This window comes from Hypanus sabinus, chromosome 9, assembly GCF_030144855.1.
Source record: "Hypanus sabinus isolate sHypSab1 chromosome 9, sHypSab1.hap1, whole genome shotgun sequence".
NCBI classification, from domain to species: domain Eukaryota; kingdom Metazoa; phylum Chordata; class Chondrichthyes; order Myliobatiformes; family Dasyatidae; genus Hypanus; species Hypanus sabinus.
The window spans coordinates 119,939,851-119,952,113 of NC_082714.1; positions in this window are offsets into that span (position 1 = coordinate 119,939,851).

Consider the following 12,263-nt stretch of genomic DNA (forward strand, 5'->3'; position numbering starts at 1 on the left):
AAAATAGAGGGCCATGCAGCAGGGTAAATCTATGCAGTTTCTAAAGTAGTTTACATGGTTGGCACAACATTGTGGGCCAAAGGGCCTGTAATGTGCTGAAGATTTCTGTGTTCTATGTTCTATGTGACATAGGGTTGGAAGGTGGTGAATCATTGTGGATAGAGCTAAGGAACTGCAAGAGTAAAAAGACCCTGATGGGGTACATATACAGACTCCCAAACAGTAGTAAGGATGTGGCCTACAAATTACAATGGGAGATAGAAAATGCATGCTGAATGAGAAATATTACAATAATTATGTGCTCTTCAATATGCAGGAAAATTTGGAATATCAGATTGGTAAATTACAGGAGGGGGAATTTCTAGAATGCCTACAAGATGGCATTTTAGAGCAGCTCATGGCTGAGGCCACTAGAGGATCAGCTATTCTGGATTGGATGTTGTGCAATGAACCAGAATTAATTAGAGAGCTTAAGGTAAAAGAACCCTTAGGGGAAACTGATCATAATATAATCAAATTTACTCTGAAATTTGAGAAGAAGGTAAATTCAGATATATCAGTATTACAGTGGAGTAAAGGGAATTGCAGAGGCATGAGAGAGCAGTTGGCCAGAATTGATTGGAAAAGAACACTGGTAGGGGTGATTGCCAAGCAGCAATGGCTGGAACTTCTGGAAACAATTCAGAAGGCACAGGATAAATACATCACAAAGAGGAAGAAGTATTCTAAAGGAAAGATGACATAACCATGGCTAACAAGAGAATTTAGAGCCAACATAGAAGCCAAAGAGAGGACACATAGTACAACAATATTTATTGTGAGAAGTTAGAGTATCAGGAAGCTTTTAAAAACAGATGGCAACTAAAAAAGTCATTAAGGAGGTAAAGCTAGCCAATAATATTAAAGAGGATACCAAAAGCTTCTTCAGATACATAAAGTGTAAAAGAGACGCGAAAGTGGATATCAGAGCACTGAAAAATGATGCTGGAGAGGTAGTAATAGGAGACAACAAAATGGTGGATGAACTGAAAAAGTATTTTGCATCAGTCTTCACTGTGGAAGACAGTAGCAGTATGGTGGAAGTTCCAAGTGTCAGGGGGCATGAAGTGTGTGAATTTACCATAACTAGAGAGAAGGTTCTTGAGAAGCTGAAAGGACTGAAGGTGCATAAGTCACCCGGACCAGTTAGTGTACACCCCAGAGTTCTGAAAGTGGTGGGCAAAGAGATTGTGGATGCATTAGCAATGATCTTTCAAGAATCACTGGATTCTGCAATGGTCCCAGAGGACTGGAAAATTGCCAAAGTCACTCCACTTTTCAAGAACGGAGAGAGACAGAAGAAAGGAAACTACAGGCCAGTTAGTCTGACCCTCGTGGCTGGGAAGACGCTGGAGTCAATTATTAAGGATGAGGTCTCAGGGTACTTGGAAGCATGGTTTCCTCAAGAGAAAATCTTGCCTGAAAAATCTGGTGGAATTCTTTGAAATAAGTTACAGGCAGGACAGATAAAGGAGAATCAGTTGATGTTGTGTACTTGTGTTTTCAGAATGCATTTGACAAGGTGCCACAAGCTATGAGCCCATGGTATTACAGGAAAGATTCTAGCATGGATAAAGAAGTGGCTGATTGGTTGGAGGCAAAGAATGGGAATAAAGGAAGCCTTTTCTGGTTGGCTGCCGGTGACTAATGGTGTTCCACAGGGTTCTGTGTTGGGACTGATTCCCCTCATGTTATATGTCAATTATTTGGGTGATGGAATTGATAGCTTTGTTGCAAAATTCACAGATGATGTGAAGATAGGTGGAGGGGCAGGGAGTGTTGAGGAAGTGGAGAAGCTACATATGGACTTACACAGATTAGGAGGATGGGCAAAGAAATGGCAGATGGAATACAGTGTCAGAAGTCTATGATCGTGCACTTTGGTAGAGAAAATGAAAGGGTCGGCTATGCTCTAAATGGAGAGAAAAACAAAAAACTGAGGTGCAAAGACATTTGGGAGTCCTTGTGCAGGATTTCCTAAAGGTTAGTTTGCAGGTTGATTTTGTGGTGAGGAAAACAATTGCAATGTTAGCGTTCATTTCAAGAGGACTAGAATATAAAATCAAGGACATAATGCTGAAATTTTATTAAGCACTGGTGAGGCTTCACTTGGAGTATTGTGAGCAGGTTTAGGCCTCTTACCTTTGAAAGGATGTGTTGAAACTCGGGAGGGTTCAAAGGAGGTTCACAAAACTGATTCCAGGATTGAATGCATTGTCATACTAAGTGTGTTTGATGACTCTGGGCCTGTATTCACTAGAATGAGTGGTGACCTCATGGCAACCGATTGAATAGTGAAAAGCCTTGATAGAGTGGATGTGGGGAGGATGTTTTCTATGGTGGGAGAGTCTAAGACCAGAGGATACAGATTCAGAATAGAGAGGTGTCCTTTTAAAACAGAGATGAGGAGGAATTCCATTCATCAGAAAGTGGTGAAACTTAGAATTCTTTGCCACCTGCCACTGTGGAGGCCAAGTCTTTCTGTAAATTTAAGGTAGTGATTGATACATTTTTGATTGGTCAGGGCATGAGGGGATACAGGGAAAAGGCAGGGGATTGGGGCTGAGAAGAAAATTGGATCAGTAATGATGACATGGTGGGCCAAACAGCCTAATTCTCCTCCTATATTTTATGGTCTAATGGTCTTATGCTCTCATTCATTGAACTAAGGCACACAATAAATGCCTGTCATCCAAGCTGAGGGGCCAGATACGAGTTTCACCGTGACTCTCAACTCATGACAGCTATGTTATGCCCTTGAAAAGAGTGGAGAAGTCAGCCACAATGTAAGAGGCTGGATTGTCAGTACCTGCCCTCCACACATTTGGCTGGTGTTCAACAACGTGCGGACACAAAAGTCAGAGGCAAGATGACCTGTCAGGATAATGTCTTTGGTGACCCACAATGAAACTGCCAGTAAAAGATAAAGGCGTTTCAACTTGATAATCTTGACATGCATTGGATACAGTGCCATTAAAATTGTGAAAATAAATGATTTAAATGTGCTATTCTTATAAATGTTTTAATTATATGAATAAAAAGTATTAAATTTAACCAAGATTGTGATTTAAAAAGTGCTCCACTTTCTCCTTTGCTCTTTGTGTCCTCTCCATAATCTCTATTGAAATCAATGGAGTCACATGTCCTCCATAATGCCCAAGATCCAAGCTCTATCACAGAACTCCATGTGCTCTTCGACATTTTGGAGTGTCTGTGGATCATGTTGTGAATGCTGGTGATTCCAATTGGAACTCCAGCAGAAATCAGCTCAATCTGGTCCCTTACATTTGAGGATTATTATTCTTCAGCCATCAGGCTCCTGGGCCAGTGTGGATAATATCACTCAACACTGAACTGATTCCACAACATATGGGCTGACTTTCAAGGACGATAACTTACTTTCTCAGTATTATTTATGTACTTATTTCTTTAGCATTATTTGTATTTCCACAGCTTATCTTCTTTTGCACATTGTTTGTCAGTCTTCATGTGTTGTTTTTCAGTGATTCTGTGGTATTTATTGTTCTACTGTGAATGCCTGCAAGAAAATGAATCTCAGGGTTGTATATGGTAATATATGCATACATTGATAATAATTTTATTTGAACTTTAAACTTTATCCTATTCCTTCACTACACAGGTAATTATGCGGGATGAGTTACTCACAAGGTATTCCAATAGCTGCTCACTTCTAACACCTGCAGCCTCTACCATCAGGAAAGAAAAGGCAACACCACAATCTGCTCATTTCCTCCAGTTTGCACACTATCCATATTGGAATTGCATCACCATCTCAAACGTGTTGCGGAGTTATCCTCACAGGATGGGCGGCAGCAGTTCTTGGAGCCGTACCAATATTATTTTAAATGATGGGTGAAAATACTGACCTTAAAAAAGCCTCATCGTGAAAAAGATATAATAATGAAACTACACCAGACACAGCTATTTATAAAGTTGTACCAGCCTGACCATTGTCAGTTTCATCACAATAACTTAGCGAGTGTCCAGGTTAACTTTATCCCTAAATCACTTCTTCATTTAGTAACAGACGATCATGCCTAATTATCAGAACTATTAAACATAAACTGCATCTTTTACTAATGGGAAAAATCACAGGTAACTACTGCCTTGGTGATCTACAGACCAATATTCTATCACTATAGGACTCAAATGGAGACAAATAAATTAGCACTTAATTACAAAATCATTGTAGGTAATTAATCCTTATGGTCAGTTATTGATATTGAGTGCACGTTCTGATCACTTGGTTCTTTTCCAGCATCAGTTTTCCATCTAGTCAATAATTCAATCACTTTCATACACCAACTATCAAATCTAACTTGGGGAATTAAGCACACAAATCCTATTTTTAAAGATGATGACAACTGCAACCACTTCACCATGAAAGGCATTTTATTGCCGATGATATAGTGCCTTTCATTGTCTCCCAGTCCCACTTGCCAACCATCTTTTGTTTCATCTTGGAGAAGATCCTTGATAATAGACTTAACATTCAAAGATGGAAGACTGTTTATGACTCTACCTCTTATGAACTTAAATGCATCCACATTTGACATGTTCACTAAAACAAAATGCTTATTTAATTAACTGAGCATGTTTTGGATCAGTGACAGATTTCAATCAGTGGTGCAGCTTGAATTTCACATTGTGGTTCCTCATAAGTCTCACAGTCGCATAAGTTACATCCAGATTAAGAAAATTCTGCAATTCATTGGAGCTAATTTCATGGAATAAAGATATATTCATCAATAAAGCCTGATGTATTAAGAAAAAAATACAGAATACAGAGGAAAGGATAAACTAGGTGCTAGGAATCATATACAATTATAATATGCAATTATGAATAGTTTCCAGATTGACATTACAAAATATTTGGGAAGCACTGTTCAGACATGTTTTGATATAGACCATGACATGCAATAATATTCCAAAAACTGGCAATGTTGTTCAGAAGTTGTAAGTACATTAAAGGTGGAGAAAAAAGCTATTATTTATGTAGCAATTGTCATGTACCAAAGCACAAAATGAAAATGTATTTGTTGATGAGAACCAGTTTAGATATTTATAATACTAAACTGGTACTTACCAGTATTCGTGTGCTGCAGTGGGAATAGATAGCTAAGGATCATTTGCTTTTGGTCTTGGGATTCTCAGAAAAAGAAAGGAATGAAAATAATGAAAGATCTTGAACATGAACACTCCTGAGCAGTAAGATGAATGAACTGAATGGATATTCCTCATTAATACCTTTACACTTTTATCTTCAGAAGCAGAACCTGAAATTGAATCATTTGGATCCTTCTGTCTCCGCAATGCATTTTTAAAAAGCGTTTTATTTTAGTATTCTTACATGATTTACAGAGTTCAATATAATGTGTAGGTGAATAACAACACTTACTGCCTGTAGTGCTTACTGGAACTGTGTAATCCCAGTCACTTTTAACAATATCTTCCTGTAAACTGAGAAGTTGTGATCTAGCTTATGTGCACTTCTTACATTTGACCTTACATTTAAGTAACGTTATGTGTGATCAGCTGCAGACTCTGTTACCTCCAAGCAAAAGGTAAAATAACACAGCACAAAATGTTGGTGGAGCTCAGCAGGTCAGGCAGCCTCCATGGAAGTAAATAAACAGTCGATGTTTCAGTCTGAGACCCTTCATTAGGACTGGAAAGGAAGGGGGAAGATGCTAGAATGAAAAGTTAGGAGGAGGTGAAAGAGGATACCTGGAAGGTGTAAGGTGAAGCCAGGTGGGTTTGAAAGGTAAGGTGCTGGGGAGGAAGGAATCTGATTAGAGAGGAGAGTAGAAGAAGTGGGGAGCAACAGGGGAAAGTGATAGATAGGTGAGAAGAAGTGGAGAAGGCCAGAGTGGAGAATAGAAGAAGAGAGAAGGAGGAGGGAACCTTTTTTTTTACCAGAAGGCAAAATCAATGTTCACATCATCAAGTTGAAGGCTACCCAGACTGAATATGAGGTGTTGTTTCATCATCCTGAATGTGACCTCATCATGGAACAAGAGGAAGTCATGGACTGAAATGTTGAAACAGGAATGAGAATAGGAATTAAAATAGTTGGCCACTGAGGAATCCTGTGGAGTGGCACAGCAAGCCTTTCCCAATTTATGTCAGGTCTCACTAATGTAGAGGAGGCCACAACAGGAATACCAGATACAATAGATGACCCCAACAGAATCATTGGTCTCCACTACACTGGTGAAACATATAAAGGGGGACCACTTTGTCAAGCACCTCCACTCTATCAGCCAAAAGTCAAATTTCCCAGTGGCCAACTATTTTAATTCCTATTTTGACATTTCAGTCCATGATTTCTTCCTTTGCCACAATGAGACCATACTCAGGGTGGAGGAGCTACACCTCATATTTCACCTGGGTAGCCTCCGACTTGATGACATGAACATTGATTTCTCCTTCCGGTTAAAAAGAATCCCTCCCGCTCTCCTCTTCATCTATTCCCCACTCTGGCCTCCTACCTTTTCACAACTGCCTATAAACTCCCCCTGGTGTCCCTCCTGCTTCCCTTTCTTGCATGGACCACTCTCCTTTCCCATCAGATTCTGTCCTCACCAGCCCTTTATCTTTCCCACCCACCTGGCTTCACCTATTACCTTCTAGCTATCCTCCTTCCCTTCCCCCAGTCTTTTTATTCTGGCAGCTTCTCCCTTCCATTCCAGTCCTGAAAAAGTGTCTTGGCCAGAAATGGCAACTGTCTACTCATTTCCATAGATGCTGCTTGACCTGCTGAGTCCCGCCAGCATTTTGTGTTGCATTGCTTTGGATTTCCAGCATCTGCAGTATTTCTTGTGTTTAAAAAATAAAATAGTTGATTAAGATATACTGCCATCAGCAGTGGAAGAGAAAACAGCTTACTGATGCTATGTTTAATTCAGATCCAGGCTAAATTTGAAGTGAGTGAAGTGCTGGCATTGTTTATTTATTTTACCAATGGGGACATCTAAAAAAGTCTATCCTCTTCAAAATAAATGGTAAAATGAAATAGAATTGAGTGCTGTCCCAGTTACATTGCTAACCAAGGACTCCTATATTTAATAGCAGCATTAATGTTAGTCTAAGTAGAGAGAAGCATCAACAGTATAAAGCTTGGACATTAGGCATGTATTGCTCAAGTTTTGAAGGTTGAACTCTGAGCAACTGATGCACCATCAATAACTCTCTCTGAGACGTGAAAGAAAGATATTGGCTTTTACTGACTGGAAGAAGGAACAGGCAGTGAGTGACCACCATACTACATCCTGGAGACTGAGAGGCCGGGCTCAGGCCTCAATCGCCTTTATACAGGGGTCTGTGGGAGGAGCCGCAGGAGCAGTCAGCAGGGGGCATGTAGTTCACCACAGGAACATTGAGCACTCTGATCCCTCTGCCTGATCAGAATGTTTTGTCTGCTTTCTTGGGTCACTGATTAGAATTCTATTCCATTTCACAAGATTAAAAGCAAATAAGTGGCTCCTGGACTGTTGTGGAGTGGGAGTATAACTATGGCCATGAGGATGTAATGCCATTGAAAGCAAAAATGGACTACTTTGACAGATGTGTACACATTAAGTACACAATCCTAATACCTCACTCACAATTCTAAGTTGATCAGATACTTAACAGCAGAACATTTATTTTCTGAATATAAAGTTTCACATTTCAGTCTGCATGCCGTACTCCTTGTCTCTAAATGTGAGCTGCCTGTAATATCAATAGATAAACTATAAAACAAGAAGAGATTTCCATCATTAAATGGGAAGAATATTAAGCATTCATATCTGATCCAGCTCTCAGTGAATGACATCTCTGGATCATGGTATTAATTAAGGATCACCATCAGGAAGCTGAAAAGACTGAAGTGTCCAGGATTCCTGATTAAACTACGTAGGATAAAAAAAAATGCATTTATGAGAAGAATGTTCTATAGAGTGAAGAAATACTTCACATTTCTTGATATAACATTTAAGTAAGATTTATCAATGGAGCAGAATCTTCCCTTCCTCTGTCAGGGAAAGTGGGAAGAGAAGCAGGATTTGATCAGGTTTCAATCCTTGGTGATTTGATTTGACCCAAATAAGGCATTTAACTGTATGTTCAATGTCTATATGACTAATAAAGCTCATCCTTTGAATATGTTGTTGCCTTGGCCATAAATGCCCAATTCTTGCCTTACCCAATTTTTATTAAATTACATAGCAGCTAGTTGAGAAGAACCAAAAAGGCAATGGGAAATTATGACAGTAACAAAATTCATTGTACACTCATTGAAAGCAATTTGAATTTATCAGAGAGAAATATGATATGAACAGGATTTAATATGAATACATTAGTATCAACAATAGGTTATTACAATACTACCTACTTGAAATTTTCATGTTGGGCAACTGTGTCTATTTTAATATTATGCATTGAGGAATATATATATGAAATATGCCTATGCATGATACAAAGTATACAACACAAATTAAGTCTTCAATATACCTATAAGGAGAGAGGAACAATGCAAGGGTCTGAAGTAAAAAGTTTGGACTTTGGTGAGCATGAGTGAGAAATCACAGAAACGAGAAATTCTACAGATGCAAAGGAATACAACACAAAATGCTTGAGGAACTCAGCAGGTCAGACAGCATCTATGGAAATGAATGAGCAGTCAATGTCTTGGTCCAAAGGCCTTCTTCAATACTGGAAAGGAAGGGGTAAGGTGCCAGAATAAAAAAGCCGTGGGGAGGAGAAGGACAGCTAGAAGATGACAAGTGAAACCAGGTGTGTAGGAAAGATAAAGGGATGGAGAGGAAGGAACCTAATAGGAGAGGAGAGTGGACTACAGGAGAAATTGAAGAAGGAGGAGACCCAGGGGGAAGCGATAGGCAGGTGAGAAGAGGTAACTGGCCGGAGTGGGGAATAGAAGTAGAGAAGAGGGGGAGGGATTTTTTTTACTGGAAGGAGAAATCAATATTCATGCCATCAGTTTGGAGGTAACTTGGACAGAATAAGTCAGGTATTGATCTACACCCTGAGGGTGGCCTCATGTTGGCACAAAAGGAGGCCATGTACTGACAGGTTGTAATGGGAATGGAAATCAGAATTAAAATGCTTGGCCAGGAGGAAGTTCTGTTTTTCTGGAGAGAGTGGAGTTGTTAGATGAAGCGGTCCTCCATTTTACAATGATGTACAGGAGGCCAGCAGTTTATAGGTGAAGCGTTGCCTCACTTGAAAGGACTGTTCTGGGTTCTGAATGGAGGTGAGGGAGGAGGTGAATGAGCAGGTGTAGCACTTGCAGGGATACGTGCCAAGAACAAGATTAGTGGGGAGGGACGAATGCACAAGAGAATCATGGAGGGAGCGATCACTGTGGAAAACGGGATGGGGAAAGGTAAAGGTATGTTTAGTGGTAGGATCCTTATGGAGATGGCAGAAGTTGCAGAGAGAAGAGACTCTTAGGATGTTAGGTAATGACAAAAGGAACTCTATCACTGTAAAGGCAGTGGGAATATGGGGTGAGTACGGATGTTTGGGAAATGGAGGAGATATGGGTGAGCACTGCATCAATGGTGGAGGAAGGGAAACCCCATTCTTTGAAGAAGGAGGACATCTCTGATGGCCTAGAAATGAAATCCACAACAGGGGAACAGGTGCAATGGAGACAAAGTAACTAAGAAAAGGGAATAGCATTTTTACAGGAGACTGTGTGGGGTGAGATATAATCAAGACAATCATTAGAATCGGTAGTTTTATAACTTATGTCGGATAACAGTTTGTCTCCAGAAATGGAAACAGAGAGATCGAGAAAGCGAAGGGAGATGTCAGAAATGGACCAAGTGAACTTAAGGACAGGGTGCAAGTTAGAGGCCAAGATGATGAAGTTGAGGAGCTCAGCATGGGTGCATGAAGCAGCAGCAATGCAGTTGTCAATACTGGGAAAATATGGCCCATAAATTGGATATCAATACGTTTGAAAGCATAAAGTTCATATTATGCAGTTTAAGCAGATTAAATAAACTCTTCTGGCTATTAAAGTGACAACTGGCTTAAGATTTGCTCAACTGCTATCAATTAAGTGTCTGAAACAGTATCAGGTTTAATATCACAGGCATTTGTAATGAAGTTTTTTGTTATGCAGCAGCAGTACATTGCAATACATAATAATATGATGCATATTTAAAAAGTTAAATTAAATTAGTGCGAAAAGAGAAACAAAATGGATAAGGCAAAGTTATTTCCCATGGTGGGGGTTCTAAGACAAGAGAGCACGACTTCAGGATTGAAGGATGTCCATTTAGAACCAAGATGTGGAGAAATTACTTTTGTCAGAGAGTGGTAAATCTGTGGAATTTGTTTCCACGAATGCAGAGGCCAAGTCATTGGGTGTATTTAAGGCAGAGATAGATAGGTTCTTGATTAGCCAGGGCATCAAGGGGTATGGGGTGAAGGCAGGGAGTGGGGATAACTGGAAGAATTGGTCAGCCCATGATTGAATGGCGAAGCAGACTCGATGGCCTACTTCTGCTCCTATATCTTATGGTCTTGAAAGAAAGAGTAGTGACCTGCTGTTGATAGGTTCAATGTCCATTCAGAAATCTGGTTATAGAGGGAAGAAATTGTTCCTGAATTGTTGAGTCTGTAGTTCCGTAATGACTTATCGTGCCTAGTGCCTTCTTTGTAACTGCATCAAAATGTTGGGCATAGCATAGATCATCAGAAATATTGACACCCAGGAACTTGAAATTGCTGTCCCTTTCCACGTTTGATCCCTCAATGAGGTCAGGTATGTGTTCCCTCATCTTATCCTTTCTGAAGTCCATAATCAATTCTTTGCTCTTACTGACATTGAGTGCAAGGTTGATGCTGCAACACATTTTAAACAGCTGATCTATCTTGCTCCTGTACATCTTCTTGTCACCATCTGAAATTCTGGCAACAATAGCTAAATCATCAGCAAATGTATAGATGGCACTTGAGCTGTGCCTAGCCATACAGCCATGCATGTAGAGGGAATACACACCTTTGAGTCATACCAGTGCTGATTGTCAGCGAGGGGGAGATGTTAATTTCAGTATACACAGGTTGTGGTCTCCAGTTAGGAAGTCAAAGATCCAGTTGCAGAGGGAGGTACAGAAACCCAACTTGTAAGGGTTCTGACGTCAGCCTCCAAGACAGTGATCACAGATGCTGCAGAGATCTTCATAGTTGTAGTTTTACTCTCCCTTTCAAAGTGAGCTTAGAAGGCATTGAGCTTATCTGGGAGAGAAACATCACTGCTATTCATGATTTTTAGATTTCACTTTGTAAGAAGTAATGGCATGCAAATCCTGCTAGGGTTGACGTGCATCTGATTCCGCCTCTAAGCTCAGGCAGAATTGTGTTTGCTCTTGAGATTGTTCTTGTATAGTCCTGGATCACCATTGTATCTAGCAGAGTCTCAGCAGAATATGAATCTCCTGGTTCATCCACAACTTTTGATTCAGGTACGCACAGTATGTTCTTGTAGGCACACAGGGTTTAATGAAGTCAGTGAGAACTGTAGTGTATTCATTCAGACTCGAAGATGATTCCCTGCATACTGTCCAGTCCAACAACTGAAAGCAATTGTGTAAGTGTTCCTCCACCACCCTCATCCACACTTAATATTTATTTATTGAAATAAAGAGCAAATAGGCCCTTCTGGCCACCCAGCAATCCCCCAAAATCACAGAACAATTTACAATATGTGTAGGCCTCCATTAGTCTCGATAGACCATGGATTTGCACCTTGGGAAGTTTCCAGGTGATGCACCATCAATAACTCTCTCTGAGACGTAAAGGCGAGATATCAGCTTTTATTGACTGGAAGAAGGAACAAGCAGTGGTTGACCACCATACTACATCCTGGAGACAGGGAGGCTTGGCTCAGACCTCAATCGCCTTTATACCGGGGTCTGTGGGAGGAGCCACAGGAGCAGTCAGCAGGGGGCGTGTCCAGACAGGTATATGTGGTTCACCACAGTAGGGCACAAGCCTGGGCAGGGTATTTTTTTAATGGAAGACCGACAGTTGCCCAAGCTACGAGTCTCCCCTCTCCACGCCACCAATGTTGTCCAAGGGAAGGGCATTAGGACCCATACAGCTTGGGACTGGTGTCATCGCAGAGTAATGTGTGATTAAGTGCCTTGCTCAAGGACACACATGCAGCCTCAGCCAAGGCTCATAATAAC